General features: G+C 43.2%; 1 protein-coding gene across 1 annotated transcript in view; it reads left to right on the top strand.

Annotated features, from left to right (window-relative positions):
* The window catches only part of SCARF2 (scavenger receptor class F member 2), a 230,997-nt gene that overhangs the window by 97,341 nt on the left and 107,653 nt on the right, over nt 1-26,003 (top strand). The gene's annotated exons all lie outside the window — the stretch shown is intronic.

Genomic DNA, 26,003 nt, shown 5'->3' with positions numbered 1-26,003 from the left:
GGCAGACTTGAGTCGTTTAAAGGAGTCTTCTGCTTGAGGAGGCCAGGACTTGGGATCAGCATTTTTCTTGGTTAAAGCCACGATAGGAGCCACAATGGTAGAAAAATGTGGAATAAATTGCCTGTAATAATTGGCGAACCCCAAAAAGCGTTGGATAGCACGGAGTCCGGAGGGGCGTGGCCAATTTAAGACGGCAGAGAGTTTGTCTGGATCCATCTGTAGTCCCTGGCCAGAGACCAAATATCCTAGAAAAGGAAGAGATTGGCATTCAAACAGACATTTCTCAATTTTGGCATAGAGTTGGTTGTCACGAAGTCTCTGAAGAACCATACGGACATGCTGGCGGTGTTCTTCTAGATTGGCAGAAAAAATTAGGATATCGTCCAGATATACCACAACACAGGAGTATAACAGATCACGAAAAATTTCATTGACAAAGTCTTGGAAGACGGCAGGGGCATTGCACAGTCCAAAGGGCATGACCAGATACTCAAAGTGTCCATCTCTGGTGTTAAATGCCGTTTTCCACTCGTCCCCCTCTCTGATGCGGATGAGGTTATAGGCGCCTCTTAAGTCCAATTTAGTGAAGATGTGGGCACCTTGGAGGCGATCAAAGAGTTCAGAGATGAGGGGTAAGGGGTAGCGGTTCTTAACCGTGATTTTATTAAGACCGCGGTAGTCAATGCAAGGACGTAGGGAGCCATCTTTTTTGGACACAAAGAAAAATCCGGCTCCGGCAGGAGAGGAGGATTTACGGATAAAGCCCTTTTTTAGATTCTCCTGGACGTATTCGGACATGGCAAGAGTCTCTGGGGCAGAGAGAGGATAAATTCTGCCCCGGGGTGGAGTAGTACCCGGGAGGAGGTCGATAGGGCAATCATAAGGCCTGTGAGGAGGTAGAGTCTCAGCTTGTTTTTTGCAGAAAACATCCGCGAAGTCCATATAGGCCTTAGGGAGACCGGTTACTGGAGGAACCACAGAGTTACGGCAAGGGTTACTGGGAACCGGTTTTAGACAGTTCTTGGAACAAGAGGACCCCCAACTCTTGATCTCCCCAGTGGACCAATCCAGGGTTGGGGAATGAAGTTGAAGCCAGGGAAGTCCAAGGAGAATCTCCGAGGTGCAATTGGGGAGGACCAAAAGTTCAATCCTCTCATGATGAGATCCGATGCTCATAAGAAGGGGCTCCGTGCGGAAACGTATGGTACAGTCCAATCTTTCATTATTTACACAATTGATGTAGAGGGGTCTGGCGAGACTGGTCACTGGGATGTTGAACCTGTTGACGAGAGAGGCCAAAATAAAATTTCCTGCAGATCCAGAGTCCAAGAAGGCCACTGTAGAGAAGGAGAAGGCAGAGGCAGACATCCGCACAGGCACAGTAAGACGTGGAGAAGCAGAGTAGACATCAAGGACTGTCTCACCTTTGTGCGGAGTCAGCGTACGTCTTTCCAGGCGGGGAGGACGGATAGGACAATCCCTCAGGAAGTGTTCGGTACTAGCACAGTACAGGCAGAGGTTCTCCATACGGCGTCGTGTCCTCTCTTGAGGTGTCAGGCGAGACCGGTCGACCTGCATAGCCTCCACGGCGGGAGGCACAGGAACAGATTGCAGGGGACCAGAGGAGAGAGGAGCCGAGGAGACGAAACGCCTCGTGCGAACAGAGTCCATATCTTGGCGGAGTTCCTGACGCCTTTCAGAAAAACGCATGTCAATGCGAGTGGCTAGGTGAATAAGTTCATGTAGATTAGCAGGAATTTCTCGTGCGGCCAGAACATCTTTAATGTTGCTGGATAGGCCTTTTTTGAAGGTCGCGCAGAGGGCCTCATTATTCCAGGACAATTCTGAAGCAAGTGTACGGAATTGTACGGCATACTCGCCAACGGAAGAATTACCCTGGACCAGGTTCAACAGGGCAGTCTCAGCAGAAGAGGCTCGGGCAGGTTCCTCAAAGACACTTCGGATTTCCGAGAAGAAGGAGTGTACAGAGGCAGTGACGGGGTCATTGCGGTCCCAGAGCGGTGTGGCCCATGACAGGGCTTTTCCGGACAGAAGACTGACTACGAAAGCCACCTTAGACCTTTCAGTGGGAAACAGGTCCGACATCATCTCCAGATGCAGGGAACACTGGGAAAGAAAGCCACGGCAAAACTTAGAGTCCCCATCAAATTTATCCGGCAAGGATAAGCGTATCCCAGGAGCGGCCACTCGCTGCGGAGGAGGTGCAGGAGCTGGCGGAGGAGATGACTGCTGAAGCTGTGGTAGCAACTGTTGTAGCATAACGGTCAGTTGAGACAGCTGTTGGCCTTGTTGCGCTATCTGTTGTGACTGCTGGGCGACCACCGTGGTGAGGTCAGCGACAACTGGCAGAGGAACTTCAGCGGGATCCATGGCCGGATCTACTGTCACGATGCCGGCTGGCAGGTAGTGGACCCTCTGTGCCAGAGAGGGATTGGCGTGGACCGTGCTAGTGGACCGGTTCTAAGCCACTACTGGTTTTCACCAGAGCCCGCCGCAAAGCGGGATGGTCTTGCTGCGGCGGTAGTGACCAGGTCGTATCCACTAGCAACGGCTCACCTCTCTGGCTGCTGAAGATAGGCGCGGTACAAGGGAGTAGGCAGAAGCAAGGTCGGACGTAGCAGAAGGTCGGGGCAGGCAGCAAGGATCGTAGTCAGGGGCAACGGCAGAAGGTCTGGAAACACAGGCAAGGAACACACAAGGAACGCTTTCACTGGCACTAAGGCAACAAGATCCGGCAAGGGAGTGCAAGGGAAGTGAGGTAATATAGGGAAGTGCACAGGTGAAAACCCTAATTGGAACCACTGCGCCAATCAGCGGCGCAGTGGCCCTTTAAATCGCAGAGACCCGGCGCGCGCGCGCCCTAGGGAGCGGGGCCGCGCGCGCCGGGACAGAACAGACGGGGAGCGAGTCAGGTAGGGGAGCCGGGGTGCGCATCGCGAGCGGGCGCTACCCGCATCGCGAATCGCATCCCGGCTGGCAGCAGGATCGCAGCGCCCCGGGTCAGAGGACGTGACCGGAGCGCTGCAGCGGAGGGAGTGAAGCGAGCGCTCCGGGGAGGAGCGGGGACCCGGAGCGCTCGGCGTAACAAGTTGATTGTCTCGAAGTCTCTGAAGAACCATGCGGACATGCTGGCGATGTTCTTCTAAGTTGGCAGAAAAAATCAGAATATCGTCCAGATACACAACAACACAGGAATATAAGAGATCACGAAAAATTTCATTAACAAAGTCTTGGAAAACGGCAGGGGCGTTGCACAGGCCAAAGGGCATGACTAGATACTCAAAGTGTCCATCTCTGGTGTTAAATGCAGTTTTCCATTCGTCCCCCTCCCTGATGCGGATGAGATTATAAGCACCTCTTAAGTCCAGTTTGGTAAAGATGTGGGCACCTTGAAGGCGATCAAAGAGTTCTGAGATAAGAGGTAGGGGGTAGCGGTTCTTTACCGTGATTTTATTAAGTCCGCGGTAATCAATGCAAGGACGTAGGGAGCCATCTTTTTTGGACACAAAGAAAAATCCAGCTCCGGCAGGAGAGGAGGATTTGCGGATAAACCCCTTTTTTAAATTTTCCTGGATGTATTCAGACATAGCAAGAGTCTCTGGGGCGGACAGAGGATAAATTCTGCCCCGGGGTGGAGTAGTGCCCGGGAGGAGGTCAATAGGACAGTCATAAGGCCTGTGAGGAGGTAAAGTCTCAGCTTGTTTTTTGCAAAATACGTCAGCATAGTCCATATAAGCCTTAGGGAGACTGGTTACAGGGGGACCCACAGGGTCACGGCAGGGAGTACTGGGAACCGGTTTAAGGCAGTCCTTGAAACAAGAAGTACCCCAGCTCTTGATCTCTCCTGTGGACCAATCAAGGGTTGGGGAATGGCGTTGAAGCCACGGTAGTCCAAGGAGAATTTCGGAAGTGCAATTGGAGAGGACCAAAAACTCAATTTTTTCGTGATGAGGACCGATGCACATTAGGAGGGGCTCCGTGCGGTAACGCACGGTACAGTCCAATCTTTCATTGTTAACACAATTGATGTAGAGGGGTCTGGCGAGACTGGTCACCGGGATGTTGAACCTGTTGATGAGAGTGGCCAAAATAAAATTTCCTGCAGATCCGGAATCCAAGAAGGCCATAGTAGAGAAGGAGAAGGTAGAGGCAGATATCCGCACAGGCACAGTAAGGCGTGGAGAAGCAGAGTTGACATCAAGAACTGTCTCACCTTTGTGCGGAGTCAGCGTACGTCTTTCCAGGCGGGGAGGACGGATAGGACAATCCTTCAGGAAGTGTTCGGTACCGGCACAGTACAGGCAAAGATTCTCCATGCGGCGTCGTGTCCTCTCTTGAGGTGTCAAGCGAGACCGGTCAACTTGCATAGCCTCCACGGCGGGAGGCACAGGAACGGATTGCAGAGGACCTGAGGAGAGAGGAGCCGGGGAGAAAAAACGCCTCGTGCGAACAAAGTCCATATCCTGGTGGAGCTCCTGACGCCTTTCGGAAAAACGCATGTCAATGCGAGTGGCTAGATGAATGAGTTCATGCAGGTTAGCAGGAATTTCTCGTGCGGCCAGAACATCCTTAATGTTGCTGGATAGGCCTTTTTTAAAGGTCGCGCAGAGGGCCTCATTATTCCAGGATAATTCGGAAGCAAGAGTACGGAATTGGATGGCGTACTCGCCAACGGAAGAATTACCCTGGACCAGGTTCAGCAGGGCAGTCTCAGCAGAAGAGGCTCGGGCAGGTTCCTCAAAGACACTTCGAATTTCCGAGAAGAAGGAGTGTACAGAGGCAGTGACGGGGTCATTGCGGTCCCAGAGCGGTGTGGCCCATGACAGAGCTTTCCCAGACAGAAGGCTGACTACGAAAGCCACCTTAGACCTTTCAGTAGGAAACTGGTCCGACATCATCTCCAAGTGCAGGGAACATTGCGAAAGAAAGCCACGGCAAAACTTAGAGTCCCCATCAAATTTATCCGGCAAGGATAGTCGTAGGCCGGAAGCGGCCACTCGCTGCGGAGGAGGTGCAGGAGCTGGCGGAGGAGATGATTGCTGAAGCTGTGGTAGTAGCTGCTGTAGCATCACGGTCAGTTGAGACAGCTGGTGGCCTTGTTGCGCTATCTGTTGCGACTGCTGGGCGACCACCGTGGTGAGGTCGGCGACAACTGGGAGTGGAACTTCAGCGGGATCCATGGCTGGATCTACTGTCACGATTCGGCTGGCAGGAGGTGGATCCTCTGTGCCAGAGAGGGATTGGCGTGGACCGTGCTAGTGGACCGGTTCTAAGTTACTACTGGTATTCACCAGAGCCCGCCGCAAAGCGGGATGGTCTTGCAGCGGCGGTAGTAACCAGGTCGTATCCACTAGCAACGGCTCAACCTCTCTGACTGCTGAAGATAGGCGCGGTACAAGGGAGTAGACAAGAGCAAGGTCGGACGTAGCAGAAGGTCGGGGCAGGCAGCAAGGATCGTAGTCAGGGGCAACGGCAGGAGGTCTGGAACACAGGCTAGGAACACACAAGGAAACGCTTTCACTGGCACAATGGCAACAAGATCCGGCGAGGGAGTGCAGGGGAAGTGAGGTATACATAGGGAGTGCACAGGTGAACACACTAATTAGACCAACTGCGCCAATCAGTGGCGCAGCGGCCCTTTAAATCGCATAGACCCGGCGCGCGCGCGCCCTAGGGAGCGGGGCCGCGCGCGCCGGGACAGGACCGACGGAGAGCGAGTCAGGTACGGGAGCCGGGGTGCGCATCGCGGATCGCATCCCGGCTGGGGGCGGTATCGCAGCGCACCCGGTCAGTAGATCTGACCGAGGCGCTGCAGTAGCGAGGATGCTGCGAGCGCTCCGGGGAGGAGCGGGGACCCGGAGCGCTCGGCATAACAACAATCCTATCCTTAAGTAGGGTTTGCATTAATTGATGTTAGGCTTACTGGTCTATAGTTGCCTGATTCCACCCTACAACATTTGCTAATTTTTCAATCTTCGGGGACAACTCTTGTTACCAATGATTGGTTAAATAAATCTGTCAATGGTTTTGTGAGTAGACCGCTATGCTGTTTTAATAACTTTGTGTGTATCCCATCAGGCCCCTGTGATTTATTTGTCTTAAAGGAGATATCCAGTGGTGAACCCAATGGTGAACAACTTATCGAAGTTGCAGATCGCGGGGGGTCCGACCACTGGGGCCCCCTGTGATCTCCTGTACGGAGCCCCGACAACTCTATAGCAGAGCCGGAGCGCTGCCTTCGGAAATCTCCGGCTCTGCCATAGAGATGTATTGAGGTTGCGTGTCGGCCGCCGCTTCGTGCGGTGGTCGACACCCGCTATCTGGCCGGAGAGAGCCTGGCCCCCGTACAGAGAGATCGCAGGGGGCCCCAGCGGTCGGACCCCCCGCAATCTCAAACTTATCCCCTATCTTTAGAATAGGGGATAAGTTGTTCACCACTGGGTTCACCACTGGAAATTCACCCAAAATTCATATTTTCAAATTTTATTAATCTAATTGCGCCAATGTTCAAAAATGAGGGTTTTTCTCAGACAGCCAAATCCTTAATATTATTATTTTTGCGCATATATATAGTTTAACCAGCAGGGGTGCTTCAAATTAATTTATATCACCCCCAGGATAGCCTGCATAAATGTGATACAGTTATCCTTAGGGATTATTCCCATTTCGATCAAACAAGAATTTATTCTTTCCCAGAACACTGATATCTCTGTGCATCCCTAGATAATATGCTTCATATCAGCCTATTCTATCTCACATCTAGGGCACTCGGAGTTGTCCCTTCGGTGATACCTGTAAAGCTGTTTCAAATTTTGTGCTTATTTTAAAAGCATTCATATTTTGAACAATATTGAACCGTTCACTATTGTTTATGTGCCTGTTGGTGCTGTGCTGTCTTCCTTCCTAACATAAGCTCCGGCCTTAGCGCAGAGACGAGACTCCGCCCACCAAAGTCACAAAATGCAGGCTCAAAATTAAACAAAAAAGCCTCCAGAGTACGGATATTCATGGTGCGGCATAGTATGCTTTAAATTTATTTTTTATTTTTGAGGAGGGTGGATGGGTTGTTGCGGGATAGTTGGAATGCAGCTATTTAGTGTCAGGCAGGCCAGTCAGGATGTCACCCGATGCAGTACGACCCCCCCGTCACTCTCTAGCAATGCTACTGGTAATAAAAGGTAGATAAAGGACTTCGTCTATTAACCGAAGGGAAAACTTTTCTGCTTTAAAAAATGCTTTTGTAAGTGGGTTTCCCAGGTTTTGCTTACGTGCAATTTATTTATCAAGGTTGTGCGACTATTTGATCAATATGTCGCACATTAGCAAAAGGAATTAAAAAAAAATGTCATATAAAAGCCATATATTTGAAAAGAATGATAAATCTTCTTCAATGTTATGGCAATCTCACAACATAGCCATTTAGCCCCAAGACAAGCGCAGATCCTTCCTAAGCATGTCCATTACTGTCTGCCAGGTATATACTAAAATCACCTTATGGTGGAGAACCCCTTTAATTCTGAAATATCACAATTTTGGGAAGCTAATAGAGGTACAGCGAAAATTCAATGGGTCTGGGATTCAATGAAGTCTTTTTTGAGGGGACTCTTTTATAAGGAAGTAACAATATTTCCTCAGTTTTTAGTTTAGTTATTCCTTGTTTTAATTTCCTTTTTTCATTGATATATCTGAAGAATGCCTTATCTCCTTTTTTCACTGACTGAGCTAGTTTTTTTTCTGCCTGTACTTCAGAAGCTCTTATAACTTGCTTGGCCTCTTTCTGCCTTATCTTATTTCCCTACCTTTATTCCTCTATTTTTTTTTGTTTGTTTTTTAATTACTAAATTAAAGCTTTTTGCTTCTTAATACTTTGGCCACTTCTGTAGAGTACCACAGGGGTCTCTTCCTTTTTTTTGCTTTTACTGACAAGCCTAAAACAATTATCTTTTGCCTTCAATAATTCAACATGGGACAAAGGACAAAGTAGTCCCATTTCTCCTGGACTCCATTGAAACTATTCCAGTCTGATACTCATTCACCACTAATGTCATTTTAGAAAAGTTTAAGGACTCAGGGTTTTTCCATTTTTGCACTTTAGTTTTTTCCTCCTTACCTTTAAAAAAGCATGATTCTTTCAATTTTGCACCTAAAAATCCATATGGTGGCTTATTTTTTACACCACCACTACTTTGTAATGATATACCCACAAATCTACTGTAAAATGGAAAGAAAAATCATTGTGCGACCAAATTGAAAAAAAATATGCTATTTTGTAAATTATGGGGGCTTCTGTTTCTACGCAGTACATTTTTTTGTAAAAATTATACCTCTTTATTCTGTGGGTCCATACGATTAAAATGATACCCTACTTATTTATATAGGTTTGATTTTGCCGTACTTCTGGAAAAAATCATGCACGGAAATTAATACTGTAACATCTGTGCTCCGGCCGGACACGCTGGCCGTGAGCACTCTCTTGTTATATCCCTGCTGCCGGCGGGGCTGGGATTCGCATCACGGGACGCGCCCACATGCGAATCCTAGCCTGTCTATCACCTCCCTGGTCTCCCTGTTCTCGCAGCCCCTGCGAGCGTGCCCCCTCCACCTAGGGCGCGTGCGCGCTGGAGCTCTTACATTTAAAGGGCCAGTTCTCATTTAATTAAGTGTTTTCACCTGCACCCTGTCTTTAAGTATCAGCTCCTCCCCTTGTTCCCTGCCGGATCTTTGATGCCTTGTGCCCTAGTGAAAGCATTCTGTGTTCCTGATATCCTTGTTCCGTTGCCTGATGCTGCACCTGTGCCACCTGCCCTGATCTACTGCTTCCTTGACCTCATCTTGTCAGTTTCCTTTTGTGCCACGCCGCATCCCAGCAACCTGTGTGGACGAAGCGTGCCAGGGGTAGCGACCTGGGTGCTGCCTGCCGCAGCAAGACCATCGGCGGCGGCGGACTCTAGTGAAAACCAGCGGCTTACGCCATCATCCACACAGGCCCAGAGGATCCACCACCTGCCGTGACCCTTACAAATACATTTAAAATTCTCATCTTCTGTAACTTTTTTATTTTCTGCATACAGGGTGGTATGAGGGCTAATTTTTTGCGCCGTGATCTGAAGTTTTTAGCGGTACCATTTTTGTATTGATCAGACTTTTTGATTGCTTTTTATAATTTTTTTCTTGATATAAAAAGTGACCAAAAATACGCTACTTTGGAATAGAATTTTTTTGCCCATACGCCATTGACCGTGTGGTTTAATTAATTATATATTTTTATAATACGGACATTTCTGCATGTGGTGATACCACATATGTTTATTTTCATTTTTATTTACACAGTTTTTTTTATGGGAAAAGGGGGATGATTCAAACTTTTATTAGGGAAGGGTGTTAAATTATCTTTATTAACGTTTCTTGGCACATAGGGGGCTATAACACTGCACACACTGATCTTTTACATTGATCATTGTTATCCCATAGGATAACATTGATCAATGATTCTGCCGCTTGAATGCTCATGCCTGGATCTCAGGCACTGAGCAGTCATTCGGCGATTGGACATTGGAGGAAGGTAGGGGCCCTCCTCGTGTGTTCCAGCTGTTCATTTCGCAGTGGCAGTCCCGAACAGCTGACTGAGCTAACCGGGAGTAGTTTACTTTCACTTTAGACACGGCGAACAACTTTGAATGCTGGGTCACGGCCGTTAGAGGCCTGCCCGACCCGTGGCCAGACATTATAGAAAGGTAGCGGACTCAGGGCATACAGGTAGGCCCTGAGTCCTTAAATGGTTAAACCACACTGACTGGTGACCACTAGATCGCAAGCTCTCGTTATATCAGATATCAAATCCCCATTTGTGAATACTAAATCTTAGATGGCCTCCTTCCGGGTTGGCTTCCCAGTAGGGAATTTAGCCAAGATGCTGCTTTATTAGTTTTATTACAACAGAAACTAGTGTGGTAGTTTCATATATTTCAGTTCTGAACAGCAACAAAAAATAACAAATAAAGACAAAAATTGTTTTTCATTTGTTGGGGCTAAAAGGATTTTTAAATATTTAGATATGTCATTATAAAAACCTTTTGCTCACATATCATCAGTCAGGGTGTTCAGACCCATTAGTAGAATAAATGGTTAGAGAAGTGTGTATGGTTAAACGCTTCTCTTCCTGCTCTGTGTCTTTGTGAATAAAATGATCCCATAGACTGACATTATGAGACCATTGTAGTCATGTGACACAGAACAGGGAGTGAACATGCTAACCGCACCCTTATCCCGCAGTTTTACTGATCGGTCGGTGTCTGAACACTTAGACCCTGACAGATCAAAACTTTTGATATATCTCTAAATCATATCAAAAGGTTTTTTACAATGACAGTTTAACCCATTCCCGCAAATGGACTTATATATACGTCCACTGCGGGCTCCCACTGTATGACATGCACTCAGCAGCTGAGCGTGCATCATGCCCAGTAGCTCCCGGTTGCTATCTGCAACAAGGACCCACAGCTAATGCATGACAACGCCTATTGGGCTGATGTCCGGCATTAACCCTTCCGACCCCGTGATCAAAGTTGATTGTGGCATCTAAAATCGGTAAATCCCGTTCCCCGATATCTCAGTGGGCTGATCAGGACTGCCGCAGAGAAACCGCTACATCCCGATCAGCTGAGAGGAAGGTGGGAGGTCTCTTACCTTCCTCCCTGCCATCCAATTGCAGCTTCAGCCTTGCATTCAGCTATGCTAGACTGAAGCAATAGAGCACTGATAACACTGATCAATTCTCTCCTATGGAGAAGCCCAGTGCCAGGGATTAATATATCACATTGGCAATTACTGGCCGAAACTGGACATATTGACTACAGAGGGCCAGGAAGAGGAGCACACTGGGTACTGCAACAACCACACCTATTCCGAAGTACTCATTTTAAAGGGATTATGTCATCACTTTCATTATGCCTGAACCACAAGTCATTGGGGGGATCCCCAGTAGTTTCTTCCCTCCCCACCAGCCTTGATTGATAGATTTATTTTTGGCTATAGGGAGAGATCTATCAATCAAGGCTGGTGGGGATGAGGAGACACTGCTAGGACCACCCTGATGACTCACAGTTTAGGTAGCATGAAATGGGACCCCTTTAGAAACCTGAACATGTGAACCCACCATTATCAATCAGCTCAATGCACTGAGAAAGCATCACCTTATTCTGCAGCAGTATATATAATGTTTATTTTTGTTTTCATCCACATGTATTGAAAACAAAAATCCTTTTTGTCTTTCTATTACGTAGCTTGTTGGAATGATTGGACTGCTTCAATGACAATTAACCTAATAGCTAAGTAATGGCTTCCCTATAGAAAGTAGAAGAACCTCTCTCATGGCTGCATTACATCAGAGGCCGATCACTGATTAAAGTTCTACCCTTCGGGTATTTTTTGTAAAGGAACAAAAAGCCTCTTGTGCTATTATTTATCAAAGGAACTCTATATAATCCATTTGATTATCTTCTGAGAAGGACCAGGATGTGCCTTACTTGTACTCGCACTCCGAATCCCTATCTGCTGGAAAAAGGCAAAATTGGATAGTCGAGAACTGCAGAAGTATTCAGGCTTAACTTTTCTACCAGATGGGTTGTTAAAGTGAATACATTCTTTGTCCCTTTAAGCTTATGAACATGTTAGCTCTTATACATGTACTGTAAGATGTAAACAAGTGAAAAGTCTGCACCATTGAAACTTTTATTAATCTGAACTCTTTGATATTTCAGAATTTCTTGAAATGTCTAAACTGTGTTCTGAAGTAGATGATGCTTGTATGCATCTTTCCTGTCACAGTTATTTCCCATGCTCAGTTTTATAATACATACAGTATAGATAATGGCCAAGATGGACACACATCAAATATACCAGATTTAAAGGGTACCTCTCATCAAATAAACTTTTGATATATTTTGATTAATGAATGTTGAATAACTTTCCAATAGCATGTTAATGAAAAATATGCTTCTTTCTATTGTATTTTTCCCGATCAGTCCTGTCAGCAAGCATTTCTGACTCATGCTGGAGTCCTAAACACTCAGAGCTGCCAGCCTGCTTTGTTCACAGCCAAACAGGCTGTGAACAAAGCAGGCTGGCAGCTCTGAGTGTTCTCCTTTGTGAACAAAGCAGACTGGCAGCTCGTAGTGTTTAGGACTCCAGCATGAGTCTGAAATGCTTGCTGCCAGGACTGGTAGGGAGACCCCTAGTGGTCATTTCTTCAAAGTGGAAAATTAAATAGAAAGAAGCATATTTTTTAATAACATGCAATTGTAAAGTTATTCTGCATACATTAATCTATAATATATCAAAAGGTTTTTTGATGAGAGGTACCCTTTAAGACAGTGTATCAGGCTGATAAACCTAATCTAATACCCGCAGACTGTCTGGTTTAAGTTTAGATCAATTATTAATTGGCTTCAATGTGTACCAGAATTTGTGGCAGAATGTGATGCAATTTTTGGCACACCTAAACCCTTCCCCCTTTTCACAACTTTTCTCTGTTAAAAAAAAATAGTCTCCCTATTCTAGAAGGTGTTTGTCAGTCATGGCCATCTTCCAATGAATGAATGTATAGGCAGAGCTTCTGTGTCCCGCATGATCACCATGAAATACATATAAGTTATAATGCGGGAAAGAAGAAGCCTGAAATGTAAATCCTCATTTCCAGTATGACAAACAAAGGAAGAGCGATTCTAAAAGAAGTTGTGGCAACAATGGACATTTATAACCCATCAGCAGGGTAGGTGTTCAATGTCTGATCTATAGGGACCCCACTGCTGATGCTCCCATTGATCACAAGAACAGGGGTACCAAACCACCTATTCCAGCTTATTAATTGACCACAGTGAGAGGCTATGAACCCTATGGAATTTCAGCCAAGAGAAATGTGGAGTAGAAACTCAGATGCAGCAGCCTCCCATTGTGTTTAATAAGAATCTGCTGCACTGTGCACACTTCCGGACTCTGCCAGAAGAATAAACATGTTCATTCTTTTGGCGGAATACTGTGCAAAACTGCATTGCCATCAGTTTGGACGGCGCATGTCCGTATGGTCATAGTGCCGATTTATTATGGTGGCACCTGCTGCATGTGGAAGGCCTGCCCAGAATTTTGGGCTGATATTCCATAGAGTGCATGGGCCCTAAGGAGGAGTTTTAACCCCTTAATGACCACAGATGCATATTTACATCCATGGCCGGCTCCCAATCTGTGAAGCTTCTGAGCGCGCTTCGTATCTGCGGGGGTCCCGGTTGCTATAAGCAACCAGAACCCGCGGCTAATACTGGGCATCGATCAAAGTTGATCACGGTGTCTAAAACGGGAGAATACACTGCCGGTTAGCTCAGCGGAGCTGTTCGAGACCACCGCGGTGAAATCGCAGCGTCCCGAACAGCTGAGAGGACAGCGGGAAGTGTCTTACCTTTTTCCTGGCTGTCCGATTGGCATTTCATTGAAATCCAAGCTTGAGCAATCAAGCGCGGAAAACACTGATCAATGCATTCCTATGGCAATGCATTGAACCGAGCTTGCAATCAGTGTATGCTGTATTATAGCCCCTAGAGGGGCTATAACACTGCATAAAAAAAGTTAAAAAAAAAAAGTTAATAAATTTGATTTAACCCCTTCCCTAATAAAAATCTGAATCACCCCCCTTTTCCAATTAAAATTTTCTAAATAAAAATAAAAACAAACATATGTGGTATCGCCGCGTGTGTAAATGTCTGAACCATAAAAATATATTGTTAATTAAAGCAGTCAATGGCATACGAGCAAAAAAATTCCAATGTCCAAAATAGCGTATTTTTGGTCACCTTTTATGCCATAAAAAAATGAATAAAAAGCTATCAATAAGTCCGATCAATACAAAAATGGTACTGATAAAAAAAATCAGATCACGGCGCAAAAAAGAGCCCTCATACTGCCCCGTTTGTGGAAAAATGTATAGGGGTCAGAAGATGACAATTTGAAATGTATTAATTTTCGTGCATGCAGTTATGATTTTTTTCCTGAAGTACAACAAAATCAAACCTATATAAGTAGGGTATCATTTTAATCGTATGGACCTACAGAATAAATATAAGGTGTCATTTTTACCGAAAAATTTATTGCGTAGAAATGGAAGCCCCCAAAAGTTACAAAATGGCGTTTTTTTTCTTCAATTTTGTCGCACAATGATTTTGTTTTCCGTTTCGCTGTAGATTATTGGGTAAAATGACTGATGTAATTACAAAGTAGAATTGGTGGCGCAAAAATAAAAAGCCATCATATGGATTTTTAGGTGCAAAATTGAAAAGGTTATGACGCAAAAACTGAAATACGCTTGGGTTCATGAGGCAGTGTTTAAGCGTAGCTTCAGTTTTCTATGCAATCTCTATGGTAGTGATGGAAACAGCTGTAAACTGCATTCAGCTGTATCTGGCAGTATCATAGGCAATAAATGGGGCAGGACATGCTCATCCTCTGCTCCTCAGCCTCCTTCTCTTTGGGATGTTTGTTGTGGTGATCAGTGGTGGTCCCAGCAATCAGACATTTGTATTCTGTTGTGTGGATATATGAGAAATATCCCTTGTGGATCAGTCTCTTTTATAAATGTGAAAAATATCAGTGAATTCATGGTATTTTATATGCCCCTAATATATATCTTCTTGATTAAATATCTCATTTACTGCTGCTTAGGTATGCTGTTCAATGCATCTCTAATACTTCTGGCTTTTCATAGCATTAAAAGCAGTGAAGAATGAGAGAACACATTACAAGGGCTGCTACACATTATGTTTTATTGTGTTAGCTTTTTCTTTTTACTGGTTAAAATCTACTGGGTATTTTTAATTAACGTACATAAAAGAAGAAAAATATGTTTTACAGATCATCAAGATCCCCGTCGCTGCATAGAGCAAAATACAAGTTATGACTTATTGGCACCAGCCACGTGTTCCTTTCCTGCCCATGATTCTGCAGAATCTGTTCTGTATTTTCCATGTGAGCTGTACAAAACCCCATCAGCCTGTGGCAGTTTGGCTATTGACCAAGTTGTAAATGATACTTTCCATGTGTAATTCTTTAAATGGCAAACATCTAAAAGAAGTCATTTGGTGATCTGAAAAAAAAAGGAAGAAAGAATATGTTATTTTAGACATGTAGTTTGCAGGCCTGGATGCCAATAAGAATTTTCCAGACTTTACAGAGCGTAGGCAAATTTAAGCAAAAATTATAATATACTCAACAAAGACAATTTAGAGATACTTAAAGGAGTTTTTAGGTTTTATGCACTTTGAAAGACAAAAAGTTTAATGGTACTCAATGGGGTTTATGGTTTTATGGTAAATAAATCTTAAAAGGTATGTGTCACCTATTTTATTTCACTAATCCAGATGTTGGAACTTAATTTTTTTTTTTCAACTTGTTTCTATTTAAAAAAAAAAATAATTGTACATTGTTATGAAGCATCCTCCTTGACTGAGCTTCTGCACTAAAATAGCAATTGAAAAAAAAAGAAAGAAATTCTTAAATCTTTTTAACCTATAAGATTAGGTTTCCAAACAGGTTTTTTTCTGGCTTTGAGCCCAAGCCAGTAGTGTAATCAAATGGAATGGGAAATTTAACCCCTTAAGGACCAAGCCCATTTTGGCCTTAAGGACCAGAGCGTTTTTTGAACATCTGACCACTGTCACTTTAAGCATTAATAACTCTGGAATGATTTTAGTTATCATTCTGATTCCGAGATTGTTTTTTCGTGACATATTCTACTTTAACATAGTGGTAACATTTTGTGGTAACTTGCATCCTTTCTTGGTGAAAAATCCCAAAATTTCATGAAAAAATAGAAAATGTTGCATTTTTCAAACTTTGAAGCTCTCTGCTTGTAAGGAAAATGGATATTCCAATTTTTTTATTTATTATTCACATATAAAATATGTCCACTGTATGTTTGCATCATAAAATTGATGAGTTTTTACTTACAGAGGGCTAGTTCAGCAGCAATTTTCCAATTTTTCACAGAATTTTCAAACTCGCTATTTTTCAGGGACCAGTTCAGTTTTGAAGTGGATTTGAAGGGTCTTCATATTAGAAATACCCCACAAATTACCCCATTATAAAAACTGCACCCCCCAAAGTATTCAAAATGACATTCAGTCAGTGGTTTAACCCTTTAGGTGTTTCACAGGAATAGCAGCAAAGTGAAGGAGAAAATTCAAAATCTTCATTTTTTACACTCGCATGTTCTTGTAGACCCAATTTTTTAATTTTTTCAAGGGGTAAAAGGAGAAAATTTTCACTTGTTTTTGTAGCCAAATTTCTCTTGAGTAAGCACATACCTAATATGTCTATGTAAAGTGTTCAGCGGGCGCAGTAGAGGGCTCAGAAGGGAAGGAGCGACAAGGGGATTTTGGAGAGAACATTTTTCTGAAATGGTTTTTGGGGGGCATGTCACCTTTAGGAAGCCCCCCAAAACAGCCCAAAAAAAAAAACACATGGCATACCATTTTGGAAACTAGACCCTCTTGGGGAATGTAACATGGGATAAAGTGAGCCTTAATACCCCACAGGTGTTTCATGACTTTTGCAAATGTAAAAAAAAAAAAAAAATTAACTAAAATGCTTGTTTTCCCAAAAATTTAACATTTTTAAAAAGGGTAATAGCAGAAAATACCCCCCAAAATTTGAAGCCCAATTTCTCCCGATTCAGAAAACACCCCATATGGGGGTGCAAAGTGCTCTGCTGGCGCACTACAGGTCTCAGAAGAGGAGTAGTCACATTTGGCTTTTTGGAAGCAAATTTTGCTCTGGGGGCATGCCGCATTTAGGAAGCCCCTATGGTGCAGGGACAGCAAAAAAAAAACACATGGCATACCATTTTGGAAACTAGACCGCTTGGGGAACGTAACAAGGGGTAAAGTGAACCTTAATACCCCACAGGGGTTCATGACTTTTGCAAATGTAAAAAACAAAATAATAATTTTACCTAAAATGCTTGTTTTCCCCAAAATTTTAAATTTTTTAAAAGGGTAATAGCAGAAAATACCCCCCAAAATTTGAAGCCCAATTTCTCCCGATTCAGAAAACACCCCATATGGGGGTGAAAAGTGCTCTACTGGCGCACTACAGGTCTCAGAAGAGAAGGAGTCACATTTGGCTTTTTGGAAGCAAATTTTGCTCTGGGGGCATGCCGCATTTAGGAAGCCCCTATGGTGCCAGGACAGCATAAAAACCCCACATGGCATACCATTTTGGAAACTAGACCCCTTGCGGAACGTAACAAGGGGTAAAGTGAACCTTAATACCCCACAGGGGTTTCACGACTTTTGCATGTGTAAAAAAAAAAAATTTTTTTTACCTAAAATGCTTGGTTTGCCAAACATTTTACATTTTTACAAAGGGTTAAAGCAGAAAATACCCCCCAAAATTTGAAGCTCAATTTCTCCCGATTCAGAAAACACCCCGTATGGGGGTGAAAAGTGCTCTGCTGGCGCTCTACAGGTCTCAGAAGAGAAGGAGTCACATTTGGCTTTTTGGAAGCAAATTTTGCTCTGGGGCATGCCGCATTTAGGAGCCCCTATGGTGCCAAGACAGCAAAAAAAAACACATGGCATACTATTTTGGAAACTAGACCCCTTGGGGAACGTAACAAGGGGTAAAATGAACCTTAATACCCCACAGGGGTTTCACGACTTTTGCATATGTTAAAAAATAAAATAAAATTTACCTAAAATGCTTGGTTTCCCAAAAATTTTACATTTTTACAAAGGGTTAAAGCAGAAAATACCCCCAAAAATTTGAAGGCCAATTTTTCCCGATTCAGAAAACAGCCCATATGGGGGTGAAAAGTGCTCTGCTGGCGCACTACAGGTCTCAGAAGAGAAGGAGTCACATTTTGGCTTTTTGGAAGCAAATTTTGCCATATGGTGCCAGGAAAAACACATGGCATTACATTTTGGAAACTAGACCCCTCGGGGAACGTAACAGTGTTACAGTGAATACTTACACCTCACAGGTTTCTTGAACAGTGGGCCATAAAAGTGAAAAAGTAGATTTTTTTTGCACTATATTGATAGTGTTACACCAAATGTTTCATTTTCACATTAGGTAATAGGGCAAAAGGCCCCCAAAATTTGTAGAACAATTTTGTCTGAGAAAAAAAATACCCCATATGTGGATGTAAATTGCTCTGTGGATGCACTGCAATGCGCAGAATAGAAGGAGTGAAAATTTTGTTGAAATTAAAGTCGGGGGTCATGTGCATTTATAAAGCCCCCAACAGCAAAAAAAAACAAAAACACATGTGACACCATTTTAGAAACTACACCCCTCAATGAACGTAACAAGGGGTACAGTGGGAAATAATACCTCACAGGTTTTTTGAAAAGTGGGCCATAAATTGAAAAATTAGATTTTTTTACAGTAAAATGCTGGGGTTACCCAATTTTTTACATTTTCACAAGGGGTAATATGAGGAATTGGGTTACAAATTTTGGAGGGCTTTTTCCCCTGACTATGAAAATACATCCACATATGGGGTAACGTGCTGGGCGGGCGCACAACAAGGCTCAGAAGTCATAGAGGTCAGTTTGTATTTGTGGCCTATGTATTTCTGTGGCATCTGGACCAAATAATTCATACATGTGACGGATTGCATCTGTAAGGAATAGAGATGCTGCTGTTGTAGGGCATCATTAAAGGCCATTTATATGGATACACCTTAATAAAATGGGAATGGTTGGTGATATTAACTTCCTGTTTGTGGCACATTAGTATATGTGAGGGGGGAAACCTTGGGTGGGGACCATGGCGGCCATTTTGAAGTCGGCCATTTTGAATCCAATTTTTGTTTTTTTCAGTAGGAAGAGGGTCATGTGATACATCCAACTTATTAGGAATTTCACAAGAAAAACAATGATGTGCTTGGTTTTAACTTAACTTTATTCTTTCATGAGTTATTTACAAGTTTCTGACCACTTATAAAATGTGTTCAATGTGCTGCCCATTGTGTTGGATTGTCAATGCAACCCTCTTCTCCCATTCTTCACACACTGATAGCAACACCGCAGGAAAAATGCTAGCACAGGCTTCCAGTATCCATAGTTTCAGGTGCTGCAGAATGGGCAAAACAAAAATTGGAACAGGACCCTCAGATGACGCAGAAGATTTTGTTCAGTGATGAGGCAAGCTTTTATGTGAATGGTGAAGTTAACACACAAAACCACCGCTATTAGTCTGACACTAACCCACATTGGATAGATCCCTCCAAGACTGTTGGAACACAAAAAATGATGGTATGGTGTGGTATATGGGGTACAAAGATAGTGGGGCCATTCTTCATCAATGGAAACCTCAAGGCCACTGGATATGCAAAATTGCTACATGATGATGTGTTTCCCTCTTTATGCACTGAAGCTGGCACGTTCCCTGAGTTTTTCCAGCAAGATGGTGCACTACCACATTATGGGTGTCAGGTCTGAGCATTCCTTGATGAATAGTTTCTTGGAAAGTGGATTGGTCGTCATGGGCCAGTTGAATGGCCCCCAAGGTCTCCCGATCTGACCCCCTTAGACTTTTATCTTTGGGGGTCATCTGAAGGCAATTGTCTATGCTGTGAAGATACGAGATGTGCAGCACCTGAAACTATGGATACTGGAAGCCTGTGCTAGCATTTATCCTGCGGTGTTGCTATCAGTGTGTGAAGAGAGGGAGAAGAGGGTTGCATTGACAATCCAACACAATGGGCAGCACATTAAACACATTTTATAAGTGGTCAAAAACTTCTAAATAACTCATGAAAGAATAAAGTTACGTTAAAACCAAACACATCATAGTTTTTCTTGTGAAATTCCCAATAAGTTTGATGTGTCACATGACCCTCTTCATAATGGCCGCCATGGTCACCACCCATCTTGAAAAGTTTCCTCCCTCACATATACTAATGTGCCACAAACAGGAAATTAATATCACCAACCATTCCCATTTTATTAAGGTGTATCCATATAAATGGCCCACCCTGTATGTATATATATATATATATATATATATAGATATACATATATATATATATATATATATACACATAGATACATATATATATATATATATATATATATATATATATATATATATATATGCAGAATTAGTGGATACTAATAGCTACAGCACAGCTCTCAGAGCAATGGTCTTTGGGCCAAGCATTTTTTAGGGTGTCTTCATATGTTGCAGGTAAGATTGTATTCCCTCTTACCTGCATTAACAAAAAACACTAGTTTATCCATTAATAGGTATTTTAAATTTCAACCCTTTAATAAAGTTTATATGACTCATCAGGCTAGGTTTCCACTTGGGTTTTTTTCTGGCAGTTTTTGGAGATCTGCCACTGCAGTTTTTTAGCCCAAACCAGAAGTGTATTCAAAAGGAATAGGACATATAAAGGAAGGACTCATACTCCTTCTCCCTTATGGATCCACTTCTGACTTTGGCTCAAAAACTGCAGTGGCAGATATCCAAAAACTGCCAGAAAAAAAACCAAGTGGAAACCTAGCCTGACAGTGGTTCTTTAAAACATTAGGGAACTACACAAAAAAATAATGTAATTTCCTATTTTAAATGAGAATTCCAGATTTCCTGCGGTTGTCCTCAGTATTAGTAAGCAAGCTACATAACTGTGCCTAGAGATCCTTGCCTGTAGCACCCTATTGGCTCCAGGCTGCTGAAAGCCTGCATGAGAAGCATTAGGGAATATGACTAGTAATTCCCCTCTTGCCCTATTTTTAGTTATTTCCATGCCTGATGGGACCGTTTCCTTTAATGCCAATACATTAGGGAATCGATGCAAAGTAACAGAGATACATATTCATAATTCACCTACATAGGTCTTATCCTAGAATATAAAATATTATATAAATGTTTATATATAATATTATGATATGGTTAAGGTTGTACTGTATTGATATTTTGGCAGAAGGTTCTATAGAACCTTCTCTACCATGTACTTAAATGTTGTCTCCCGACCTAAATTAAATGCGGCTCTCTTGAAGTATTAACATGCTGTTCATGTATGCAACCCACAGTGTAAATGCAAAAGTTATTTCTTTTTTACAAAACCCTTCACATTTAACAAATATACAGCAGACTACTTGGAAGGATTGCTGCAGCTGGTTCGCACACCGATAATTCTTTCCAGTTTGGGATTGATAGACTCTGCATTGCAGCAGTTGCCAGCAGCACTATTTTCTTGCATTTGGAAGGACGCTTGGCAGGTCTGAAACACTATGTGGATACAGAATTCTCTCATGTATCATAGGAAGAGCCAAGATAGAAATATTTATATAATGCAAACCTCATTGCCAGTCAGATACTATGGTGTAGGCTGGTAGATTGTCCTGGCGGAAGTATTCCTGTAGGAAGCGCTGTCAGAGAAGGGATGCACCTGGCCAATACCAGTGAATATACATGTTGTGGCATTAAAATGTGACCCAGTGGGTATCAGGGGACTAAATGTTTACCAGGAAAACACCTACCAAAAAAATAACAGTATATCTACTATGTTTTCAGTACTTAAAGGGGTACTCACCTGGAAAAATTATTTTTTCTTAAATCAACTGGTACCAGAAAGTTAAACAGATTTGTAAATTACTTCTATTTAAAAATCTTAACCCTTCCAGTATGTATCAGCTGCTGTATTCTCCACAGGAAGTTCTTTTCTTTTTGAATTTCCTTTGTCTGACCACAGTGCTCTCTGCTTACACCTCTGTCCATTTTAGGAACTGCAATATATAACGGAAAAAAGCGGAGGTGGCGCCGGGTGCGGTGTAGGTCTTTAGCCGGTGTAGGTAGGTACCCGGGTGGGGGGTAGCGTGTCCCTTACCGGTGATGGTAGCTTGCTATTTAGGCCTGCAGCATGTGGATGGAGCCCGGGCTGGGTCCGTATAGAGAATGCAGAGGAATAGGAAAAAGCTGCGGTGGCGCTCCCAAGGAAGTAACCCGAAGTCCTGGGTATTGGTATAAAGTAAATAATTTATTTTTCGGGAGTCACAGCTCCCTTTCTCAATTGCAGCCACCACCTGCAATTGAGAAAGGGAGCTGTGACTCCCGAAACGCGTCTTGCCTTATTTATTTATTTTCTTTGATTTCTTTATGCTGTAAAAAATTAATTATTTACTTTATACCAATACCCACGACTTCGGGTTACTTCCTTGGGAGCACCACCGCAGCTTTTTCCTATTCCTCTGCATTTTAGGAACTGTCCAGAGCAGGAGAGGTTTGCTATGGGGATTTGCTCCTACTCTGGACATAGTTTCTAAAATGGACAGAGGTGTCAGTAGAGAGCACTGTGGTCAGACAGAAAGGAAATTCAAAAAGAAAATAACTTCCTCTGGAACATACAGCAGCTGATAAATACTGGAAGGATTAAGATTTTGAAATTGAAGTAATTTACAAATCTGTTAAACTTTCTGCCACCAGTTGATTTAAAAAAAAATGTTTTCCAGTGGAGTACCCCTTTAACACAGTATTTACCAACCAGGGTGCCTCCAGCTGATGCAAAAGTACAATTCCCAGCATGCATGGACAGCCGTAGACTTAACTGGTGAAAAGAGAATAAGCAAGAAAGAAAGATAAAGAGCAAGAAAGCATGATAAAGGCCAGCTTTACACGAGTGTATGGGAAGCTGTACTCAATATACATATTTAAGGGTGCATTTACACCTAGTTTGTGAGCCATTCCTGAATCTCATTCGTTTAGATGTACCAGTCGGCTAATTTTTACCCCCCCCCCCCCCCCCGTAGTATGCCGCGGTTTTCGGTCCAGTCACAAAACCGGATACAGGGCGAAAATGAGCCGACTGGAGTCACTATTTTACTGTGGCCCGTGCATTTAAATGAATGAGATCCGGCAGTCAGATCTCGAAAAAGTGGTGTGAATGTATCCTAATACGGACATATTGCAGATGACTTACTATTAGTATTGCTTTCACTTTCATTTAATGGGAAGGCGATAGTCCGTGAGGATTAGCGATATCCTGTGCAACAATCTTAGTATGGGACATCCGTTCCTGCTGTGCCTGCTTGTTCCTCTGGTTAGATGTCTTACAAGTGTGTTTTTTGAAAGTTATAGGTAGCAGTATGGATGGTTAGGACTGCGAGGAGACTACCTCAGCTGGCAGCGTCTCAACTCAGCTGATAATCCTCCAAAATTTGCCGATGTGTTAGATAGCTGTATGTGACATCACTACACTGCTCAGGATGGACAATGCATTTCAGAACGCTTATTGCTTCCTTCGTCAGGAATTGATGGACCAACGCAATATCATCCCTGGCAAAGGAAGCAGTAAGAGTTCCAAAATGTGTTGGAGGTATTTTGGTCCATCCTGAGCATTGTAGTGGCGTCACATAAAGTGATCTAACACATCGGCAAATTTTTTAAAATTGAGCTGGGTTGAGATTTCACTGGCCAGGGCAGTTTCCCCGGATTCCTAACCATCTATTCTAATACCTATAAATTGCAAAAACACACTTGGAAGGCATCTAACCTGAGGAACAAGCGGACACAGTAGGAACAGATTTCTCATACTAAGATTGTTGCACAGGATATCGCTAATCCCTGCTGACTATCTCCCTCCCAATAAATGAAGTGGAAGATATACAACAAACACTTAAAGAGTACCTGTCACCTAATAAACTTTTCTAAACTAACTCAGGCTATGTTCCCTAACTACTCCTAACACTCCTCTGTTTCTTACCTTTCTTCTTGCTCACATAGTGCAATCTCCCAGCACGAGAAAGTGGGCATTTCCCAGCAGGCATGACATCACTGAAGCCTGCTGGGGACCACTTCCACCCTCATATCTTTGCAGCGCTGTGATGAATAGAAGACCTTAGGCTCAGCTTTCAGTGAGGCTTTGTGCAGCTTTCAGTGAGGCTTTTTGCAGCTTTCAGTAAGGCTCTAAGCATCTTTGATTGAGGCTCTATGCAGCCTTTAATAAGGCTCTGTGCAGCTTTCAATAAGGCTCTTTGCAGCTTTCAGTCTGTGCAGCTGTCAGTAAAGCTCTGTGCAGCTGTCAATCAAGCTCAGTGCAGGGAAGCACTTCCTAGGTTTGGTCTCCTGCCAGGCTGGGAGGAGACCAAACTCACTGTATTAATAGCAGCAGGGACCAGAACAGCACCACCTAGTGACGGATTTTTCTATTACATTTTAAACATATTTATGTTAATCATTTTAAAAGCAAGTGAATGGGAAAGTGTCTGCTAATTACACAAGGAACACTATATTAAAAGTTTTCTTTGGTGACAAGTTCTCTTTAAGGGAAAAACATAGGAGTACATAAAGTAACATACTGTTTTGTTATTCTTGAGATAAAATGATGCACTCATTTACCCTTAGATTATAGAAACTCTACTGCAGAACATTATCTCATACAGCTCTGTTGCTTTATATTACCCACTGGACACTTGTTAGAGTGGTGAACATGGTCCACAGTTTTAGCATATAGCTGAAGTATAGAGTAACTGTATCAAATACCACTATATTGCATTTTCTGCACCAGTGTCCCATACCGCATACTATTAGTATTACATCTGTATTTCTACACCACAAATACTAATGGATGTCACCTAGACAAGAAATTGATTTAAGCCGTGAAATAAGAGATGATAAAGTAAAATTTAAATACTGATGAAATGTGGATCAAAAACAGGTACATGCACTTTTTAATCCCTCTCCATAGATGTCAATTAGCAGATACCATCCACAAAATGGATCAAAGTAGCACATGCTCCATCTTTAAATGCACCCATATTTTATACGGCCATGTGAATAGCCCTATAGATTTACATTAACTCCACATTTCCGACTGCAACAAAACGAACTTATCGTAGTACGGACATACAGTCATGGCCGTAAATGTTGGCACCTCTTAAATTTTTCAAGAAAATGAAGTATTTCTCACAGAAGAGGATTGCAGTAACACATGCTATACACATGTTTATTCCTTTGGTGGGAATTGGAACTAAACCAAAAAAGGGAGAAAAGAAAGCAAATTGGACATAATGTCACACCAAACTCCAAAAATGGGCTGGACAAAATTATTGGCACCCTTAACTTAATATTTGGTTGCACACCCTCTGGAAAAAATTACTGAAATCAGTCACTTCCTATAACCTTCAATAAGCTTCTTACACCTCTTAGCTGGAATGTTGGACCACTCTTCCTTTGCAAACTGCTCCAGGTCTCTCTTATTGGAAGGGCGCCTCTTCCCAACAGCAATTTTAAGATCTCTCCACAGGTGTTCAATGGGATTTAGACCTGGATTCATTGCTGGCCACTCCAGAACTCTCCAGCGCTTTGTTGCCATCCATTTCTTGGTGCTTTTTGACCTATGTTTGGGGTCATTGTCCTGCTGAAAGACCCAAGATCTCGGGCACAAACCCAGCTTTCTGACACTGGGCTGTACACTGTGACCCGAAATCCATTGGTAATCCTCAGAATTCATGATTCAAGGCACCCAGTGCCAGAGTCAGCAAAACAACCTCAAAACATCATTGAACCTCCACCATATTTCACTGTAGGTACTGTGGGGGAGATTCATCAAAACTTGTGCAGAGGAAAAGTTGACCAGTTGCCTATAGCAACCAATCAGATCGCTTATTTCATTTGTGAAAAGGCCTCTAAAAAATTAAAGAAGTGATCTGATTGGTGGCTATGGGCAACTGGTCAATTTTTTCTTCACACTGTGTTCTTTTCTTTGTAGGCCCCATTCCGTTTTCAGTAAACAGTAGAATGATGTGCTTTGTGATTAGCGCCCATCTAGTATTGTTTACACCCCAGGATACTTATCACCATTGCTGTGACTTTTGCTCTTCAATTTATCAGCATTTTGGTGTATGCTGGGTATGGTCATGAGTGAAAAAGTCCCATGACTGGCCAAGCCACCTACCAACCATATGACCTATGGGTTGCGGGTACCTCTTTAT

Source organism: Hyla sarda, chromosome 1 (genome assembly GCF_029499605.1).
Source record: "Hyla sarda isolate aHylSar1 chromosome 1, aHylSar1.hap1, whole genome shotgun sequence".
Classification (NCBI taxonomy): Eukaryota; Metazoa; Chordata; class Amphibia; order Anura; family Hylidae; genus Hyla; species Hyla sarda.
The sequence above is the reverse complement of the archived record's forward strand: the minus strand, read 5'-3'. Positions and strand labels throughout refer to the sequence as shown.